Genomic DNA, 23605 nt, shown 5'->3' on the forward strand with positions numbered 1-23605 from the left:
GTAATCAAAACCGACCATAAACCTTTAAAATATCTACTAGAAGCTCCAATGCAAAATCGTAAAATTCAATTATGGGCATTAAATATTTCAGGCTATCGTTGTAAAATTGAATATATACCAGGAACTGAAAATACTTGTGCAGACTTATTGTCAAGAACACCAGATAAGGTCCACCCTAATACAGGAGATAAAGTAGACCAAACAGGTGATGAAGATGTCCTCCCAGATATTTCGGGTAAAACTTATGAAATTGCTGTTTTCAATTCCAATAAATTTGACTTACAACCAAGAAGGGATAGTGAAAGTAATCAGGAACATAGTGAAAAGGAATTACCAAACTTACCTAATATGGATATGAAGGTAGAACAATCATTAGATGTTGAACTTTCCAAGATGATTGACCAAATTAATAACAATAAAGCCAGTACTAGGGATCAAACTAGGTTTATGTTAATAGATGATGTCCTTTATTATCTGCAAAATGCTGACGAAGACGTTAAGCCACGTCTGTATGTTCCGTTACAGCTAAGAAGTGAGGTTATAAAACAATATCATGATGGTAATGGACACATGGGTATTGATAAAACTTATGCCGCTATTCGTCAGAAATACTTTTGGCCAAAATTATATAAAGAACTATATGATTACGTCTCAACCTGTGTTACATGTCAACAACAGAGTTTACAAAAGCGTAGAGCACCTATTCAAGAAACAGATATCCCAAATTACGCGTTTGAGAAAATCAGTATGGATATTTCTGGCCCATATCCAAAATCTCTATCGGGAAATAAATATCTTCTCACTATTGTTGATTGGTACAGCGGTTGGCCTGAGGCTATACCATTACCCGATAAAAGTGCACAAAATATAGTACATGTGTTAATAGATGACATCATTCCAAGGTTTGGTACTCCATCATCTATTGTAACTGATAATGGTACAGAATTTGTCAATCGAATGGTAAGAGAAACTTGTGAACACTTAAATATTAAACATATAACAACCTCTTTCTATCACCCCCAAAGTAATGCTAGGGTTGAAAGATTTCATCGAACTATGCATGATGTATTGGCAAAGAAAATAAATAATGACACATCTGCCTGGGATGTTTATTTAAATCAGACATTAGCTGCTATTAGATGTAATATTAGTGAATCATCTAAATTTTCGCCATTCTTCTTATTGTATAACCGTGATGTAGTGTTACCGCTTGATAACCTATTGCAACCACGTCGGAAATATATGGGTGAAGAAACTCATAAGATAGCTATGGAAGAACAGCATAAAGCCTTTTTAACGGTTCATAAAAATATGAAAAAAGCTAAAAGGAAACAAGAAAAATATGCAGAAAAACGCAGTAAGCCTGTAGAATTTGAAGTTGGAGATCCAGTCTATTATCGAAATCACCTTCGCAAAAATAAATTAGAAAGTAAATGGAAACCCTATTTTAGAATTATTGGTCAAACGTCTCCTGTTTCATTTAAAATTCGAAACCAACTTACTGGTGCAGTAACTAAAGCTCATGCTGAACATCTACGACTAGCTAAAATAGATGAATGGGACATACCTCAAGGTCAAAATCAAAACAACACTAGAGCTCGTTCATTACGAACGCAAAAATATGTAGTAAATCCATCTGAATCTGATAGTAGTAACAGTGAACATAATGAGGATACTGATCAATTAGTAGGTCGATTGTATAATAGAACTCGTAAAGAACGTACCACATCTGCTTATGAAGATGATATTCCCTTAATGGAATTAGCCAAACGACTCAAAGAGCGACAGCGCAATCAAAAATTATTAAAAAATGTAACGAGGAGTTCAGATTCAGAAGAATCTGACTCTGAAAAAGATATAGGACATGACATAGATGTTGAGATGGATCAGGGATTTGAGGCGGACGTAGCTACCGACAGTGACAATGACAATAACACGGACAAAAGCTATACAAGTAGTGATCAACAAATGACTATTGGCTTGGTAAATATGAAACACAAAAAATCTAAAAAAACGACGAGATGTTAGAAAACGACAGAATAGATACCAAAGTAAACAAGAATATAAGGCAGGCCTGTTAAGAGTGTTAGATAAATTAGTAGGTTTCGAGCTTTGACATAATGTATTTATTGTATTTATTAATTGTTTTTGTGTGGAGTGTGAGAATAAAATATTATAGTAATACTTAGTCATTTAAGTTCTAAAAGAGATTAATGAAACCATAACGGGGAAATTGTGGGATCCTTTCCATAAGCAACTACCCGAATTTAGTCCATTGGAGGTACCTAAAAGATTACGGGAAATAGACCACATTCCAATGAACCAACTCATCAGTGAATTAAGGGGTAGACGTAGAATTAAACAACAGTTAGGACATCGCTGGCCTACTTGGAAAGTTGTGCTCACCACAGTATTTATAACAATTTTTCTCAGTTATATGTTCGGCTATCGCATGGTACTACCCGTGCAAAATTACAAAATTGTACAAAATCTCGGCCAGTTGCACTTGTCCGACCCTTGACTTCCGTCCCAGTGTCCACCACATACACATCCACTACGCCTTCACCTACACTTCTCCGGAAGGGAATTGACGATGCTTAACAGTTCACCTCCTGCTCAACGACCTTCACCACGCCAGTTTGGGACGCTGCCAGGAGAGCACATCTACGCTTTGCGGCACCACCGCCGACTTCTCCTCAACAACATTTGGACATGTTACGATTTAGAGTACCCACCAGAGATCCTCGACCTTCCAACCTGTCCGATTCCAACGATCCCTGGAATTGCTCCAACGTTTGAATGCACCAACACGGACGCCAAGTAATCGGGTCCCTACAGATAGTGGGGCTAGCATTAATGATAATGCTACGTCCACAGAAAATGTTTCAGGATCCCCCATGAGCGGGTTATTAAACCCAATATCGGATCCAACTCGATCCACAATGTAAACAATGATGTTCTTAGTAATTGTGGATATTTTGTGTTATTTAACTTTACATATTACGTTGTAACCATAACGTACAATACAGTGCGGAACATGCGTGGCAACAATTATTATACAAGGAATGATCACTACCTTCAAGCAGTGATTAACATTTATTAATTGACATAACTTTATGACAATATTGATGAAAATGTCTTCGTGTGATCCTTATATTTATGGACGTGTGGAACCTTATATTTATTGACGCTATGGTGTGAATTTCTTCAGTGGATTATTGACTACATACAATAGAAGTCGTTCCGCTTCATTGTGAATCCTGGATTATTAATTACGTGAACTATGTGAACTACATGTATGTGTATACTATGCGTGGACCTTATAAATCAATTAATTAACATACGAGGATTACTACCGCCTGTGGATTATACTACTTAAAGACATGGGATTATGAAGTTATGGATTGTGCTAACCAAATATTTATTTTATAGACGTGAAAGTTATAAACTGTGCTAACCAAATATTTATTTTATAGACGTGGAAGTTATTAACTGTGCAAACCAATGCAATTAATAAGCATTATGCGCCTTAATTATAATTCTAGGCGTTATGCGTATTGTTTGATTTCTAAGTGATTAGCTTATAATTTGAATGAAGTGGTAAGAGAGGTGAGAGGGTGTTGTTCCGGAACTCTATGTTTAACGAACCTAAAAAGCTGGGTGTTAATTGAATATTTAGTAATTGGAGTAATAATTAAGCTTTTTGTAAGTAATTGTCTGGGAACATTTGTCGATTTAACATAACTACAAATATTCCTTAAGTATGGGAGGTGTGTTACAAAAAGGTCTTAAATATGTAATAACATATATTGATAGATAATTATACAGAGGGAAGTTATAACTAGTATATATATCATCAGGGGAGGTGTAGACATTACAGATGTAGTACACATAGCGAGAGGTCATTATGAGTAATGGGGTTCAATACATGTCCGAAGCTAATTAAAAGTACACATATATTGTTAATTAGATACCGTTACCTACGTAAAGAGAGCCTAAGGAGTAAAACGCTGGTCAAGCGGTTTATACTGGACATGGGCCCAAATAAGGTAAAAGGGTTCTGGAGTCTTCTCAGAATCGTAGGAAGTTTGGGGATAAATAGAGGTGCGGGGGTTAGGAGAGAGAGAGACCAGAGACAGAGAGACCGACAGAGAGGAGAGAGAGACCGGACAGAGACCAGAGAGAGTGACAGGACCGAGAGAGAACCATCAGGAGAGTCCGGAGAATGAAAACGAATATAGCAAGAGCGATTGAATATACTAGGGACAGTGAGAGAAAGAATATGAACACTATACGATCATGAACCCAGGAATAAATTGTCAACTTTACAAAAAGACCCAGAGTTATGTTTTATAACATCTATAATATCACATATTATACATACATGTACATTCCCTGAATTATTGTTTATGGTTCCTGGTCGTTAGAGATCTATAATATCACATATACCTCTAATTAATTTAATTTCTCTAGCAAAATTGATTTATGTTTTTTTTGTGGTTTTTTTTGTGTGTATTTGAGCAATGAATTGGTATTCAAAATTTGGTTCTATTAAGCGACCCTCAATTCTTTTTTTTAATTATCAAAGCACCCTGGACCCTTATTGGGTCAAACGCGGTACATTTAAGCTCCATATTCTGTTTTTATAAATTACAAAGTTATCTGCTCCTGAGTAAGTTTATGTGTAAAAATGATGTCGTATTTCTCTAACGGATATGAAGTTATACTAATAACTACAGGATGTTAACAATAAATACCCACAATGCACCTGAAAGAGGAGACAACTCTGTGATATACAGAAAACCTGGCATATTAATTTACCTTTTGTACGCTGCCAGGGCGTTTGGTTTAAATGGTTTGTTTAGTTTTACGTCCAATTAACAGCCAGGGTCATGTAAGTACGTGTCAGGTTTGATGGTGGAGGAAAACTGGAGTACCTAGAGAAAAATCACAGAGCAGCGGTCAGTGCCTGGCATAACTGCCCCACATCAGATTCGAACTCGCGATTCAGAGATTTGGAGGGATCTTATCATAGTGAAATAAACAAAATTTCACACATCAAGAATAATTCTTCATTAACATTATTTATTGTTGATCCAAACAGGAGGCACAGAGGGCCTGTATCGCTCACCTGGAATGTCAAGTCAATTAATAAGTATAATAAAAGTGTTTATTTCCTCAAGGATTCTAAAGAATTACCTCTAATTTCCCTCTAATGGGGAAAGAATCAGCTGGCAAATAGTCCCCCCCCCCTGTAAAAATAAATTGAGAGAGGGAAAGAATCAGCTAGCCAATAGTTTTCCCCCCCTAAAACTATTTGAGAGGTGGGTGGGTCCAGGGGGAGAATCAGCTAGCCTATAGTTTCCCCTCTAAAAATATTTGAGAAGTGGAGGGGGAGGGGGAATGAATGTGTTAGCCGATTCTTTCCCTGGGAAAACTATCAAATGGGGAAAGAAATAGGTGCTACAACTGTACAAAAATTTCTGTGTTAAGCTTATTGTTGTAAGTAATATTTATGATTGTTCATACCGTGTTGTCACACTGAAATTGATTGGCTGGACAGCAACGGTTGCCAGGGTAACGTGGTGGACATCCTTGTTCATCCCAAGCGTCCTTACAATCTCGTTGACCGTCACATTTAAACTTATCACTGATACAATGACCAGTAGGACACTGAATCTGGTCAGTCTGACATTTATGGTACTCTGGAAAACAAAGGGAGATAAATCAGTCTGACATTTATGGTACACGGGAAAACAAAAGGAGATAAATCAGAACTATGCAAAACAAAGGGAGGTAACTCAGTACTCTGAAAAACAAAGGGAGATACACATGTTAATCAGTACTCTGGAAAACAAGGGAAGATAAGTCAGTACTCTGGAAAACAAGGGGAGATAAATCAGTAAAATAGAAAACAAGGGGAGATAAATCATTACTCTGGAAAACAAGGGGAGATAAACCAGTACTATAGAAAACAAGGGGAGATAAATCATTACTCTGGAAAACAAGGGGAGATAAATCAGTACTCTGGAAAACAAGGGGAGATAAATCATTACTCTGGAAAACAAGGGGAGATAAACCAGTACTGTAGAAAACAAGGGGGAGAGAAACAAGGAGATAAATCAGTACTTTGAAAAAGTGCATATAAAAAGGCAAAATATGCACTTTTTCAGAGCTAAATTGAAAACAATTGCACCCATAGATCTACATCAAATAATTACCACTGTCCTTGACATCAAGCAAATATCAAATATCAACAAAAATACAAGATTGGACATATATACATATGTGGCTAAAAATACTAACTCTCAAAAATATTTCTGGATATTGTATAATTAATATCATACCAGTACCTTTCTTCCCATTGGGCCTCATGAAATTATCAAAATCCTGTGTTTAACCCCTGAAATCCTTGTCCATATTCATAAAAAAACACAACATTTTATTTTAAGCTCCATTATCAAGACAGGAATCAATGTCAGTTGTAGGTAAAAAGTTTAGTACAAATTGGCCTCTTTGGCATCTCGAAATTACCAAAATTATATTTTCTATCCACAATTTTTCTTTCATATTCCATACCAATAACAAAACTTAAAATCCAATATCTATGCAGAAATTCATATCAGCATTTCACATGGTTATTTTAAATGGGCCCTTTGAATTGACCAAACTCCAGCATTTTCTTCCTTACATTGATTGTACATATCCATGACAACACTTTTAATCCTATATTGATATATAAATCAATGTCATTTGTTACCACTTCCACCATGTGTTCATGATAATCAAAGTGCCAAGGCCACTCATAGATGCTGTGACTGAAGGACTCAAAAAAAGGAATAAAAGAATTGGTTTATCATTTATATTAAATTTAGTTAAAGGGCCACTACCTTTCCGAAACGGCTTTTAATTTTTAAAATAGGAATGTGAAACGAGATCAATAATTTTGTAGAGTCGCAGAAGTTATTAACTATACGTTTACTAGCACACTTATCAACACCTTCAGAACTGTTTAATTAGAATAAATAAAATGTTAATTTTCATAACGCGGGTCGTTTTATGTTTCCCGCCGTCGTCCTAAATGCCGCGCGGTAGTTGACTATCACTGCGCCAGACGGCAAAACAGCGAAATGAATTTCCACTGTTATCGTACATTAGACAGGAAATCTTGCATATGTTTGGTGTTGTAACCTCATCTTAAGCCATCGATATATATTTTCTTTTGTTATTAATGTTTTTAAGAAACCTATAAATTTTGCTCCGGAAAGGTAGTGGCCCTTTAACATGTTGTAGAACATTGTATTTATATAATGTAAAATGTTGAATTTTTGAGTTAAACAAAGTTGATTCAACCACCACAAGTTAAATACGTTTTTTTTCCTGAAATGACTGAAATCTATTTTATATATTAAAATTTCTTATTTCTGAAATAAGTAGATTAATTAATCCAATAAATCTGGTAAAAGTCTGAGTGCCATTTTCGTTTAATACATGTAAGTAATCTATATACTAGTACACATACTAATTACTGAAATTATCAATTTCATCAATGTCTCTTTAAAAGGAAAGAAAATGAGTTAATTAATATCCATTTAATAACAACAGAAATATTGCGATTTCCTTGTTAGAAAGACTAACATGCATATGGCTGCTTGCATGTGTATCACTTTGCTTTGCCGACTTTTGACTTATAAATCATGGCCAGATACTTTTGTCAAATAAAAAGTCATAATTTGGTTACCTTTTACAACAATCCTTTGATGTTATGGAACATTGTTGCAAATATGTTGTGTATCTTTGTTTAAACACGGCTTGAACAAATAGAACAGCAAGTGTTATGCAGTGCACTTTCATTACTTTCAATACGGTAATATAGTAATGATGTTTTAAAGGGAGGCAACTCGAGCTTTCACATCTCTAGATGGAAGAGAGCGTAGTAATTTCATCAAATGGAATTAATGTTGACTAGAAATTGACACCACATGTATAATTTCTATATGTATTTGTTTGAATTGATCTTAGTTAAATAATTAAAAGGTAGCTATAAATAATTAATTCCTGCAATGAAAGGCCTAATAGCAATGACGTTTAAAGTGAGGCAACTCGAGATTTCACATCTCTAGATGGAAGAGAGCGTAGTAATTTAAAAATATAGTTCGCAACGTCAACCAAACAAATGACTTTTGCAAACACATTTAAATCTTATTTTTTGTGTAAATCATTAAAACAAACATAATTAATCATCATTTATAGCATCAATTTTGTACCATTCACCTAGATAGATAAACTAAGAAAATCTACTGCGGAGGAATAAATTAAGAAGGCGTTGTGTGTGATTTTCGGGAGTACACAAGATCTGAACCAAGATCAAAACGAAATAGTTCTAAGTAAACATTGGAAAACATCACTGATTGCGTAATTGTATACATCGATTATCGTTGTGACAATTATTATATGTGTGTGTTTTATTATTTTATACCTTCAGTTAGGGTGTGAAAGTAACAAAACAGCATTTAATTTTCATCGCGGATTATTATTGTTGTTTTGATGTGCTCAGGGCTTGCTTAGCGTACCTATGATTGCTGTTTCACAGCATCAAAAATACAAACCTCCTTCATAACATTTAAAGCCCAAAGAACATCATGTCCTTTGTTGATGTATCTTGTTATTCCAGCTTTGATTGTCGCTGCAGTCCTGTCACATAGGCCTTTTCCGTTCTGTGACTAACAGAAATTATAGGTCTGTACAAGATTTGAATGGAACAAGCTTGCCAGCATATCTCTGTCAACTTATAACATCCGGCATTGTCGGACCAAAGATGAAATGTTATACCTGCTGTGTCAGTGATATTCCTGATTTGGTTCATTACATCTTTTAGGATACAAACTGTAACTTGACTGTCCTAAACAGAAATGAAAGTTTCATTGATAAGGCAATCCTAAACAACACTAGGCATTGGAATCAAAGGGTTGTATATAATATTGATATTTTTACTGTCAAATACCAAAGGTATACATTTGTTTTCTAGATATATGTACATGTACTGCAAAATGACAATGTATGTTGTATTGACTTGATTCCAAGTGATAAAGTCCATGCAGTAATGTAGAAAAGGCAACTGGTCAATCTGGTTTTTTTTCAGATACAGACATGCATGTAATCTAAGGGAAACTAACATTCAATAGACCAGACAAAGTGTGATATATACTATGTTGTCACAGGAAATCATTAGTTGTCCATATCACTAGACATATTCTGAGACAATACTAAACAATCAAATACTTTTCTTGGACAATAATAGCCAACATAAATTAATTTTCATAGTCACCCTATAAAGAACTTGGGGAATAAAAACAAGTATTTAGATACCTGTGATATTTGATTTACAAATAAATGTACAAATCCCAGGCTCCCAATGATACCATCATCTTTCCTACAGAAAGCCATAGTGATGTGCCATATGGTATTCCTCTCTTTCCAAACCAGTCACTCTGATCTTCCCTGAATTTGTATGGCAAAAACTTTATGGCCCAGTCAAAAACCAAGAAAACTTTGCTTGATGACATTTTCTGAAAGAGTTGTGTTTTTGTTAGGTCTTGGTTCTTGCAACGAATAATGTGTTTCAATCAATTTTTCTTCAACGCATTGGTGAAACACTCTACTGTTCCGTGGGCAACTTGTATTTTTGGATTCTTGGCCATGAGTTGAACACTGAGCAAATATTTATCACGTACGCTTCCCAAGACGTCATTTTCTATGTAAAAGAAGCGTTTCCAGGAGCGTAAATAGCGTAGCCCGGTTTGTATGATTAGCCCCGGTGATATAGGTGTATAGCAAATAAAGATATAATTTGTAAGTAAAGGGAAGTAACTCTTATAGCCTTGCACACTTCATAATATTTATAACATTGGTCATTTACACTTATTTCTAGAGAGAATGGTATTTTTTATAGCACAGGTAATTGCTACCAATTCTTGTTTACACAGTAATTAAAACTTGTGTAAACTGAAACCTGTCGATACCAACCAAATCTTGTTTTTACAGTAATTGAAACCCGTGTAATCTGAAACCTGTCTATACCGACAAACTCTTGTAATATACAGTAATTAAAACTTGTGTAATCTGAAACCTGTCTATACTGACCAACTCTTGTAATATACAGTAATTAAAACTTGTGTAATCTGAAACCTATCTATACCGACAAACTCTTGTAGTATACAGTAATTAAAACTTGTGTAATCTGAAACATGTATATACTGACAAACTCTTGTTTTTTACAGTAATTAAAACATGTGTAATCTTAAACATATATATACCGACCAAATCTTGTAATATACCGTAATTAAAACTTGTGTAATCTGAAACCTGTCTATACTGACCAACTCTTGTTTATACAGTAATTAAAACCTGTGTAATCTGAAACCTGTCTATACCGACCAACTCTTGTTTATACAGTAATTAAAACCTGTGTAATCTGAAACCTGTCTATACCGACCAACTCTTGTTTTTACAGTAATTAAAACCTGTGTAATATGAAACCTGTCTATACCGACCAACTCTTGTTTATACTGTAATTAAAACCTGTGTAATCTGAAACCTGTCTATACTGACCAACTCTTGTAATATACAGTAATTAAAACTTGTGTAATCTGAAACCTGTCTATACCGACCAACTCTTGTTTTTACAGTAATAAAAACATGTGTAATCTGAAATCTATTTATACCCACAAACTCTTGTAATATACAGTAATTAAAACTTGTTTAATCTGAAACATGTCTATACCGACCAACTCTTTTTATACAGTAATTAAAACTTGTGTAAGCTGAAACATGTCTATACTGACAAAGTCTTGTTTTTACAGTAATTAAAACATGTGTAATATTAAACCTATATATACCGACCAAATCTTGCAATATACCGTAATCAAAACCTTATTATCTTAAACCTGTCTATACCGACCAACTCTTTTTTTATACAGTAATTAAAAATTGTGTAATCTTAAACCTGTCTATACTGACCTGTCTATACCCAACCAGATCACCTATCTATAAAGATCACCTGTCTATAAAGACCACTTGGATATAAAGACCACCTGGCTATACAGACCATCTGATTATAAAGACCACCTAGATATAGAGAATACATGGTTAGTATCTTACAATACAAGGTTTATTTTGGTGCGAGACTTAGGAAAGCCGAGATGACGAGGTTTTGCCGAGTCATCTTGGCTTTCTGTGTCGAGCACCAAAAGAAACCTTGTATTGTAAGATACTAACCGTGTATTCTGTTTATCCTGCAATCATTATGTCATTCAAAACGAAAGCAAATTGACAGTTTCCTTACTTTGTTTCGCTCGAAGCGAGATGCTTCTTTGATGCGCAGGAAAAGATTCATTCACTAAACCGAATGAGAGTGTACTCCTTTTCACTGCCGTGGAAAATATATAAGCGCATTCGCAAACAGTACTAGTGTTGGTATTCAGTGTGTAACATCACTGAAACAATGTGAAAATACTGAAAAACAATAATTACCCATCAAAGAGTTACTTACAGTACATACCTTTACTATGAGCCCAGAAAAAGACGACACCGCCATACGAGATTTTCGATATCGTAAAAATGACGTAATTCCGGTGAATGTGACGTCACTTTTTAGCGGGATTAAATGACGTTTCATTCACCGTAAGGTTAAAATTCGGGGTCAAGTTAGAAAATGTTCCATCAAATGTGGAACAATTTCACAAGAATTGTATTGACGGATAAAGCATTTTGTATTGATGGATAAAGCGCAAGTTTATCCGGCAGTAGTTATCCGTCAGTATGTGGGGCAGTTGCAGGATAAATAAAGATCACCTGTCTATAAAGATCACCTGTCTATAAAGATCATCTGGATATAAAGACCACCTAGATATAAAGACCACCTGATTATAAAGACTTAACCTAGATATAAAAAACTACCTGGATATAAATACCACCTGGATATAAAAAGACCACCTGACTTCTGGCTAAAAATACCACCTAGATATAAATATCACATGGATATAAAGACCACATGGATATAAAGACAACCTGTATATTAAGACTACCTAAAAATAAAAATCACCTAGATATAAAGATCACATGTCTGTAAATACCACCTGATATAAATATCACCTAATTGTTAATGTCACATGTCTATAAAGACCATCTGTCTATAAAGACCACCTGTCTATAAAGATCACCTGTCTATAAAGACCACCTGGATATAAAGATCACATGTCTATAAAGACCACCTGTCTATAAAGACCACCTGTCTATAAAGACCACCTCCATATAAAGACCACCTGTCTATAAAGACCACCTGTCTATAAAGATCACATGTCTATAAAGATCACCTGTCTATATAAAGACCACCTGGATATAAAGACCACCTGTCTATAAAGACCACCTGTCTATAAAGACCACCTCCATATAAAGACCACCTGTCTATAAAGACCACCTGTCTATAAAGATCACCTGGATATAAAGACCACCTGGATATAAAGACCACCTGTCTATAAAGACCACCTGTCTATAAAGACCACATGTATATAAAGACCACCTGGATATAAAGATCACCTGTCTATAAAGACCACCTGTCTATAAAGATCACCTGTCTATAAAGATCACCTGTCTATAAAGACCACCTGTCTATAAAGACCACCTGGATATAAAGATCACCTGGATATAAAGACCACCTGGATATAAAGACCACCTGGATATAAAGACCACCTGGATATAAAGATCACCTGTCTATAAAGACCACCTGGATATAAAGACCACCTGTCTATAAAGACCACCTGTCTATAAAGACCACATGTATATAAAGACCACCTGGACATAAGGATCACCTGTCTATAAAGACCACCTGTCTATAAAGATCACCTGTCTATAAAGATCACCTGTCTATAAAGACCACCTGGATATAAAGACCACCTGGATATAAAGATCACCTAGATATAAAGATCATCTGGATATAAAGATCACCTGGATATAAAGATCACCTGTCTATAAAGATCACCTGTCTATAAAGATCACCTGTCTATAAAGATCACCTGTCTATAAAGATCACCTGGATATAAAGACCACCTGTCTATAAAGACCACCTGGATATAAAAACCAAATTTTGTGTTTTTTGGGTGGTCAGGATTGACTGTGTAATAACAAAAGGGTTTTATTAAGTTTAACGTCCTATATATGTATAGTTGTTCAATTTCTTGGGTGTAAAATTTTGCAATTTACTGTTTTTGACTTATTCGCGGGGGATTATTTTCGCGAATTACATTTCTAGCTTTTTAAAGTCGCATTCTTATGACATACTATAATATGTGAAACCATGATTTTAGTAAATTTTGCGGGATATTAAATTTCGCGTTTTTATCCACGAATTTAGCAAAATTAAAACCCCGCGAATATTAGCAACTATACCCTAACAGTCAGGGTCATTTAATTTGAGTGCCGCAGGAATCCTCTTAGGGAGTGCCAAGCCGTGTTTCGATCAAAATGTGATTTGAAAAAAATATGACATAGAACAATTATATATTATTGCCTTCTTTTGAGGGGACTATCGTTTCAAATGGCATTTTATCCCAAACAGAAAACCAAACAACATTTATTTTTCGTGACGTCATCTGTACATGTATACATGTGTCTTACATATACTCTACGGAAATACCTTGAACATACCGTATTTGCACATTTGTATGGCTCTAAAGTGACTATAAGAAACTTATAAGAATGATATAGGCAAAACAGACGGTCAGCCACCGAGATACATTATTTTTGTATGTCCTTACGGTAAATAAATGTCAGATAACGGTTGATCATATTCAGTGGTTGGGCGGAATAAGCACAGGCGTTTGGCTCTATATATATATCTCTCTCTCTCTCTCCCTCTCTCTATGATCTTTATATATATATATACAATGTTATACTGTGTCACAGAATTATATATATATATATAATAGAGAGAAACATGTCTATAGAGCCAAACGCCTGTGGTGTAAGTTACTCTGTAGATATTTCTCTCTCTCTCTCTCTCTCCCTCCCTCTCCCCCTCTCTCTATCTTTATATATATATACAATGTTATACTGTGTCACAGTATTATATATATATATGATAGAGAGAAACATGTCTATAGAGCCAAACGCCTGTGGTGTAAGTTACTCTGTACGTCCAGTACGTACTACTTATATAACTACAACATAGCAAGCCCAAGGTACATAACACAAGGATAGTATCATAATGATTGGCTAGTGAGGTAGGTATAATCGATTACTTCACTTTAATATATATCTTCATTGCAAGATAAGGAATTCCAACAAAGTTTTTTCCTGGTGCAGACTTTCTGCATTTTCAAAATCTATTTTTCTCAGAAAGATGAATAAGGCAGACGAGTCCGCATAAAATCGTGTACATGTATATGTGTAAGTTGTTCACATCAATCATAGACATATCTGGACATTATTGCCAGCCGCGCGAGTTATTAAAGTATACACCAAAAAGCCTGCGAAAAAATATTCTTCGCAATGACAATCGTTTAAGTTGATTTGTTAGTTACTTGGTGATGTCGATGACGTACGTTTGATATGTCGGTAATTTTTATCATTGAAGCGAACGAGAGAGCTATTTGTCTTAGCATACATTTGTATTTAACATAAAACATGTTTTGTGCCGGTGCCTATCTCAACAGATAAGAATGTCACTGACAATCACTGTTCTCGTATGTTTATAATATTGATATATTGCATTACATGTAATACCTGTTCGTTTTATGTTGCTTTCCCTCTAAATCTTAAGCATACCGGTAAATCCCTTAAAATTAAATTATACAACGCAAACTTTACATACTAAATTATCGCCTTTTGTCTGTCGTTCTTCATCCGTCGATCCATAAACATTCTTTTTACCGCTACATGTAATCCTCGGAAAGTATTCCCGCTTCTTACGTACACGCATATTGTAACTTAGGACTAATCAGAAAACAACATGGCTGATAGGCACCGATGCATTTGGAATTTGAAATATTTTACTGCTACGTTTATAGACTTCATATGCTCAATTTCGGCTGAAACGTCTTTTAACATGGTCAACTTTGCAAGATATTTTACAACCGTTATTTGTATTTACCTGAATTTATTTATTCAATAAACAAGTTGCCAAACTTCCAGAAAATTGTTTACTCTGACAGATCATACATCAGTAATTTAAGACAAGTGTAATTTGTTAGAAAACCGTGTCCTATGATCAAGCATTTTCACGCTATTTGTAAAAACAAAGAAAGTTTCATGGTTTTTTTCATGGTGCAAAAATAATGATATTTTGAAAATGAAACATAGGAAGACTCAGCAAATAAAATGAGATTTTTGTATCTTTATACCAAATTTGGTAAAAATCCGTCGATAAATAAAGCCATTGTTCTCAGGTGAAAAAAATCGAAGCCATGGAGCAACCAATCACGTCACCATTATTCCGTCGTGCCGATCTTCTGGAGCGCGAAAATGACGTTGCAGAATAGTTAGATGACGTCATCACTATTGTTAAACTGTCAAATTTCAGAGAGCCTACAAATAGGCCATTTGGCACTCAACTTTAGTATCATAGAGCCTATATTCCTTCTTTGCATATTACAGAGTTAGCTCCCTTGTGGGTAGGTATCGATTGTTACGTCATTATTTTGTGAGAGTTTTCTTCAAAAAGTGTGACGTTACACTCGCAAAGACATGACGTCACAATCAATACCTACCCGCAAGGACAGATAACTCTGTAATATGCAAATACAGAATATAGACTCTGTGGCACTCTAGGGGTTAAGGATGTCCAGGTTTGTTGGTGGAGGGAAGCCGGAGTACCTGTAGAAAAAACTCTGACCAGTGGTCAGAACCTGGCATCTCCCCCAGATGGGATTCAAATTCGCGACCCAGAGGTGGAGGGCTTGTGGCTTGATACATCTTAACCACTCGGCCACTGCGGCTCCTTCATCTTGTTAGAACATTTATATTGAGGGTAAAGATGTATAGACCAAATAGATATTATAATTTCTCAAAATGTCTCAATACAGTATATTATGATAGTGTAAAACCTGCCTTAGTGTCCAACTCTGTATAACGACCACCTCTGTATAATGATCACCTCTGTATAAAGACCACCTCTGTATAATGACCATCTCTGTATTATGACCACCTCTGTATAAAGACCACCTCTATATAAAGACCACCTCTATATAAAGACCACATCTGTATAAAGACCACCTCTGTATAAAGACCACTTCTGTATAAAGACCACATATGTATAAATACCACCTCTATATAAACGACCACCTCTGTATAAATACCACCTCTGTATACTGACCATCTCTGTATAATTATCACCTCTGTATAATGACCACCTCTGTATAAAGACAACCTCTATGTAAAGACCATCTCTATATAAAGACCACCTCTATAGAAAGACAACCTCTATACGGTATATTATGATAGTGTAAAACCTGCCTTAGCAATCATATCTGTATAAAGACCACATCTGTATAAAGACCAGCTATGTATAATGACCACCTCTGTATAATGACCACCTCTGTATAAAGACCACTCTCTTAGGGTCCCAAATGGTCAAGTTCAACTTCATTAAAAGAACCACTTGTATATCCATACAAATTTCCTCTTCCTCCTTGGCTTGTCTTTATAGACAGGTTTGACTGTTGTTTCAAAAAATCAAAGAAAAATGACATGACTCCACAAGACTTTGTTAAGAATAATGACGGACCTCATGATTTGTTGTACACGTCTGTCAGGACAAGTTCAACACCAGTATTGTGTATTCTTTACGTTTATTTATTTACATTTTTTATAACTTACCAAAACTTCTACATACAATTACCGATACATGTATATTATTATATATCAATTTGTAAAGAGTTATAAGAATATTAATCTATAAATATCAAATAAGACATGACTGTATATTTCTCTACGCTCATGTACGGTACATGTGTGACTGCATAGATCGTTAAAATGATGTTTTATAGACTGCTTGATGCTTATAAAATTGCTATAATGTTCTATATAATATGTAAAACACGCAAATCAACTTGATTGCTGATTATTTCATTGAAATCACAGCGACAGGTTCCGAGAAATTACACCTGTTGACCGAGTGTAACAAGTGTGCAAGTTAGCAGTCATTCAGAAGAACGTTTCTTGCTGTGTGCGGACATTTTTTGTACACACATGATATTTAAATAATATATTTAACTTATTGTTTGATATTTGATGATTTTTGACGTTTTAGTTATTATTTTCTTGCTAACAATCCTGCAGCAAATCGATAGTGAAATCAGTCCGCCATTTTGTTGTGACTGGAAACAACCACGTCAGTCGGCCGATTTTCCGTGAATTAAACAATTTTACGAATGAACATGCATCTGTTACGTAATTATTTTCATCTTTAATATATTTTCATTGCATATTTTATCTTTTAAACACTTTTACAGTGATTTTGTCGATGTATAACTTAACAAAACTGGCAAGTAAAACTAACGATTTTCACATGTGAATCACGACGTAATAATGCAAAAACATCGTCAGCTTTGGTTTTTCGTCCACTGGTGTATATGCCGCACTACCGATTTTCAGGGAAAAAAGTTGTGGCTTATACTCCGGAAAATACGGTATTACGCAATACACATACCCAACAGACAATACACCCCAGATGAACTGTAGGTATTTAAATACCACGGTTTGTAATCATGACCCAAATTGACCAAATCTACACAATCTATGTCTGCTTTACAACTGTGCGTCTGTTAAACCAGACAAGGAAGTAATTATATATCGCCAGGCCTCAATAGACAGACATTTTCTCTGGGTAGACGTGGACAAAAGGATTAGTATGTTATTCTGTGTGGACACATATGATTTCATTTAATGCTCTATTTTGTATATAACCAAGATTGAATTTTACCTGAAACAGATATTTTCATCAGAAACTGAAAATGGCAAATCTGCTATTATGAGAAGAAGGAAGTAAATTCATGATTGGCTGTGAATTTCGGAGGAAGAGAAATTTGAACAACATTAAACATATCATTTATATTCCAGGGAAGATCAACTTGATTTAATCCCAGGTACCCTGTGTGTGTCATCAGTGAATGCAGTGATTATCGGGTAATTATTTTCTTGTTTTTTAAAAACATTGAGGTCAATCAATATTTAAAAACTGTATGTACACACATAGAACTGAATAGGACAATGAGCAATTAACAACATCCAATAAAACTCTTATTCAACTGGTTATGTTAAACATTGAATTGATCCAGTATATATATTCAATTTTTCAGAAATTCAACAACTAATAGCTCATCTTCATCAAAATGGCAACAGCAAACATACCAGTTCGTACGGAAGGACAGACAACCTGTAACCATCACAAGGGGAGACAACTAGATATGTATTGTGAAAAGTGTCAAGAACTAATTTGTTTAAAATGTATTACAACTATTCATAAAGCTCATCCAATGTGTGATCTTAGTGAAGTCACTTCTCAGAAGAAACAAGACATCAGAAACTTTATTGAGAAAACAGAACAAAATGATCTGGTACAGATTGGGAAATACATCACCTCTACTGATACACTACTCAAAGACAACGACAGCATATTTGATAAATTATCCCAACAATTGAAGATGCAAACAGAAAAATTAAAACAAGACCTTGACAACCTTAGAGAAGAGACACTCTCACTTTATCAAAAACTTAAAGATGACAACATCAAACTCATACAGAAATACAAACAAGAACTAGAATCATTGAACAAACAACTTAAACACCAAATACAGAAATGTAAGAAAACACTTCAGCAGGGCTCTCACATAGAAATATACGACACAAAATGCGAAATAGATTCCCGAATACATATCCCTGTCAAACCTATTTTAGATACAGTCAGCTTCACTCCAAACAATACTCCTAAAGGTCACCTGGTACAAGCCTTAGGAAAAGTCACCACCTCAGGCCAAAGTCATACATCCACTGACCAGAAATGGTCAGTATCATTATCAGACGGTCAGCAACAACCCTCATTCACAACAACAGTCAGAGGATAAAGGTAAGAAAGCAGTGGCCAGGAAAACACTACTGACAGAGACCAAGGTGGTGGAGGAGTGGAAGTCTCCATGTGGCATTCGTTCTATATGTCCTACCACTGATGACCAGGCCTGGACCAGGACCTACAGTAACACATTAACTCTCCTGGACAGGAAGGGCACAGTGATACAGAAGGTCACACACAAGGCTTAGATCAATGACATCAGTCTATCACCAACAACACACAGATTGTGGGCCTGTGATATACAAAACAACATCCTGGAGCTGGTATCAGGACAGTTAACTCAACAATTCACAACTAAAACACGTCCTTACAGCATATGTATTACAGCAAAGAACCATGTCATTGTGGGCATGTCAGGAAACGTCTCCAAATATACCACACAAGGTCAGATGGTACTCACTACAATGGCAGCAGGGACTGGGAAACCATTAGTGTGTTCACCATACAGGATCACAGAGTGTCCTGTCACTAACAATGTCGCAGTGATTGATCACAGTTATAAAGATGATGGTGGTGATGGAAACAAACATGTTGTTGTCATGGATACTGACTTCCAGCAACTGTTTGTATACAGAGGTGACATCCCCAGTACATGTAAACAATCACCACAAACAGGAGGTAAACCATTTTACCCCTGTGGTATAGTGTATGATAGTCAGGGGAGCCTCATCATAGGGGATGAAAACAATAAAAATGTTGTTCTATTGAGTAAAGATGGTAAAGGACTCAGGATCCTACACACAGACAGAGCAGGGTAGTGGCTGTAGGTGTGGGTAGAGATGATTTACTGTGGACATACAATGGGGGTATGTGAAGATGTGTACTAAGATGTTACAGTACTACAAGGTGTGATGATAAAACTACTACAGTACAGCAGGGTGTGATAGCTGTGATAAAACTACTACAGTACAGCAGGGTGTGATAGCTGTGATAAAACTACTACAGTACAGCAGGGTGTGATAGCTGTGATAAAACTACTACAGTACAGCAGGGTGTGATAGCTGTGATAAAACTACTACAGTACAGCAGGGTGTGATAGCTGTGATAAAACTACTACAGTACAGCAGGGTGTATAGCTGTGATAAAACTACTACAGTACAGCAGGGTTAGCTGTACAAAACTATACAGTACAGCAGCGTGTGATAGCTATGATAAAACTACTACAGTACAGCAGGGTGATAACTGTGATAAAACTACTACAGTACAGTAGGGTGTGATAGCTGTGATAAAACTTCTACCGTAAAGTGATTTCTACATGTATATTTCCATCTAAACATACATAAGACATAACAGCTAGATTTTACAGTGGATAAATTCAGTGGTGTAACTAATGTTTACAAAGCATCATACATGTTTGTTTGTCTATTCAAATGATTTTCACAGCTTTATTCATGAAATCTGGTTTTCTATTACAGATTACTGAAGAAAAAAATAACATGTCAAAAGTTTCGCCCCATTTATAACTTGAATACATTGTTCATACAAAGGTATTAATGATTTTATTACCCTGGAATATGTGTTATTCATTCTGTAATAGCTGTGAATCAAAACATTGAGCTCTAAGGCTTTAGTAACTTGTGATTATTGTTTCCAAGATATAAACACAGGGAGTACCAGTTCACAACCTTTTCCCATTATTTACCATAATTTATCCTATTTTACTTAGTAATCCACATTGTACATTTCTATGTAACCAAATTCAGCATATCTTCCGCCATATTTTTTAGTTTACATTTGGATCTCTCGGATTTTTAAGCATTAAACTATCTTTTTTAGGAAATCTATGGTCTATATAGATGCCAGAGCTTTACAGGAATAATGCACACAAGACAGTTTAATACTTACAGTGTATCTTTACATTATTTATTTATTTAGACAATGATTTAATCCATTGGAGCACTATAATGTAAACATACCTTCAGACATAATTGCCATTTTTTTTATTTTCCAATTTTTTTAGTGTCTACTTCTAAAATATCATAATTAATTTTCAATTATAAATGTAAATAATTGCCAACAGTAACAGTTCATGATACAGAGACAGGATACATTGTATATAAATGTCTATAGCTACTATCTTTGAGAAATTGTGTATTACATAATAAAAATTATAATCAGAATGTAAATTCTGACTGATCTTTGGTTATCCTTTGATTACTTACAAATTATGAATCAAAGTACTGTATTCCACCCAATAAGCGCCAAGGGCGGTGAAAAATTTGAAGAAAAAAAATAGTATAAGACAAATTTATTGCAAATCTATACAGTTTTATGTAGTTTTGGTCTTTATTTAAGACTGGCAATTGAAATCGAGGCCTCAAAAATGATGAGGGGCGCTTATAGGGACATGGGCGCTTATTTGGTCGAAACGGTATTTCTAAAGACAGGAATGGATAGACCGAGGACCAGATGAACCAGGACCAGATGGACCAGGAGCAGGCGGAACCAGGACCAGATGGACCAGGACCAGATGGACCAGGACCAGATGGAACCAGGACCAGATGGACCAGGAGCAGGCGGAAACAGGACCAGATGAACCAGGACCAGATGGACCAGGACCAGATGGACCAGGAGCAGGCTGAAACAGGACCAGATGAACCAGGACCAGATGGACCAGGAGCAGGCGGAACCAGGACCAGATGGACCAGGAGCAGGCGGAACCAGGAGCAGGCGGAACCAGGACCAGATGAACCAGGACCAGATAAACCAGGACCAGATGAACCAGGACCAGATGGACCAGGAGCAGGCGGAACCAGGACCAGATGGAACCAGGACCAGATGGACCGAGGACCAGATGGACCAGGACCAGATGGAACCAGGACCAGATGGAACCAGGACCAGATGGACCGAGGACCAGATGGACCAGGACCAGATGGAACCAGGACCAGATGGACCGAGGACCAGATGGACCAGGACCAGATGGAACCAGGACCAAATGGACCGAGGACCAGATGGACCAGGACCAGATGGAACCAGGACCAAATGGACCGAGGACAAGATGGACCAGGACCAGATGGAACCAGGACAAAACGGACAGAGGACCAGATGGAAACAGGACCAGATGAACCAGGACCAGATGGAACCAGGACCAGATGGACCAGGACCAGATGTAGCCAGGACCAGATGGACCGAGGACCAGATGGACCAGGACCAGATGGACCAGGACAAGATGGAACCAGGACCAGATGGACCGAGGACCAGATGGAACTAGGACCAGATGGACCAGGACCAGATGGAACCAGGACCAGATGAAACCAGGACCAGATGGACCAGGACCAGATGTAACCAGGACCAGATGGACCAGGACCAGATGGAACCAGGACCAGATGGACCAGGACCAGATGGACCAGGACCAGATGGAACCAGGACCAAATGGACCGAGGACCAGATGGACCAGGACCAGATGGAACCAGGACCAGATGGACCAGGAGCAGGCGGAAACAGGACCAGATGAACCAGGACCAGATGGACCAGGACCAGATGGACCAGGAGCAGGCTGAACCAGGACCAGATGAACCAGGACAAGATGGACCAGGAGCAGGCGGAACCAGGACCAGATGGACCAGGAGCAGGCGGAACCAGGAGCAGGCGGAACCAGGAGCAGGCGGAACCAGGACCAGATGAACCAGGACCAGATAAACCAGGACCAGATGAACCAGGACCAGATGGACCAGGAGCAGGCGGAACCAGGACCCAGACAGATGGAACCAGGACCAGATGGACCAGGACCAGATGGACCAGGACCAGATGGAACCAGGACCAGATGGAACCAGGACCAGATGGACCGAGGACCAGATGGACCAGGACCAGATGGAACCAGGACCAGATGGACCGAGGACCAGATGGACCAGGACCAGATGGAACCAGGACCAGATGGACCGAGGACCAGATGGACCAGGACCAGATGGAACCAGGACCAAATGGACCGAGGACAAGATGGACCAGGACCAGATGGAACCAGGACAAAACGGACAGAGGACCAGATGGAAACAGGACCAGATGAACCAGGACCAGATGGAACCAGGACCAGATGGACCAGGACCAGATGTAACCAGGACCAGATGGACCGAGGACCAGATGGACCAGGACCAGATGGACCAGGACAAGATGGAACCAGGACCAGATGGACCGAGGACCAGATGGAACTAGGACCAGATGGACCAGGACCAGATGGAACCAGGACCAGATGAAACCAGGACCAGATGGACCAGGACCAGATGTAACCAGGACCAGATGGACCAGGACCAGATGGAACCAGGACCAGATGGACCAGGACCAGATGGACCAGGACCAGATGGAACCAGGACCAGATGGAACCAGGACCAGATGGAACCAGGACCAGATGGACCAGGACCAGATGGAACCAGGACCAGATGGACCAGGACCAGATGGAACCAGGACCAGATGGACCAGGACCAGATGTAACCAGGACCAGATGGACCAGGACCAGGCGGAACCAGGACCAGATGGAACCAGGACCAG

At 37.2% G+C, this 23605-nt stretch overlaps 1 protein-coding gene and 1 pseudogene across 1 annotated transcript in view; one reads left to right on the plus strand and one right to left on the minus strand.

The window, feature by feature from the left end:
- The window catches only part of LOC138311156 (low-density lipoprotein receptor 2-like), a 163508-nt gene that overhangs the window by 123368 nt on the left and 16535 nt on the right, over positions 1 to 23605 (minus strand). The gene's annotated exons all lie outside the window — the stretch shown is intronic.
- On the plus strand, positions 17678 to 19908 carry LOC138310583 (tripartite motif-containing protein 2-like; annotated as a pseudogene).

Source organism: Argopecten irradians, chromosome 16, assembly GCF_041381155.1.
Source record: "Argopecten irradians isolate NY chromosome 16, Ai_NY, whole genome shotgun sequence".
In the NCBI taxonomy this organism is placed as follows: Eukaryota; Metazoa; Mollusca; class Bivalvia; order Pectinida; family Pectinidae; genus Argopecten; species Argopecten irradians.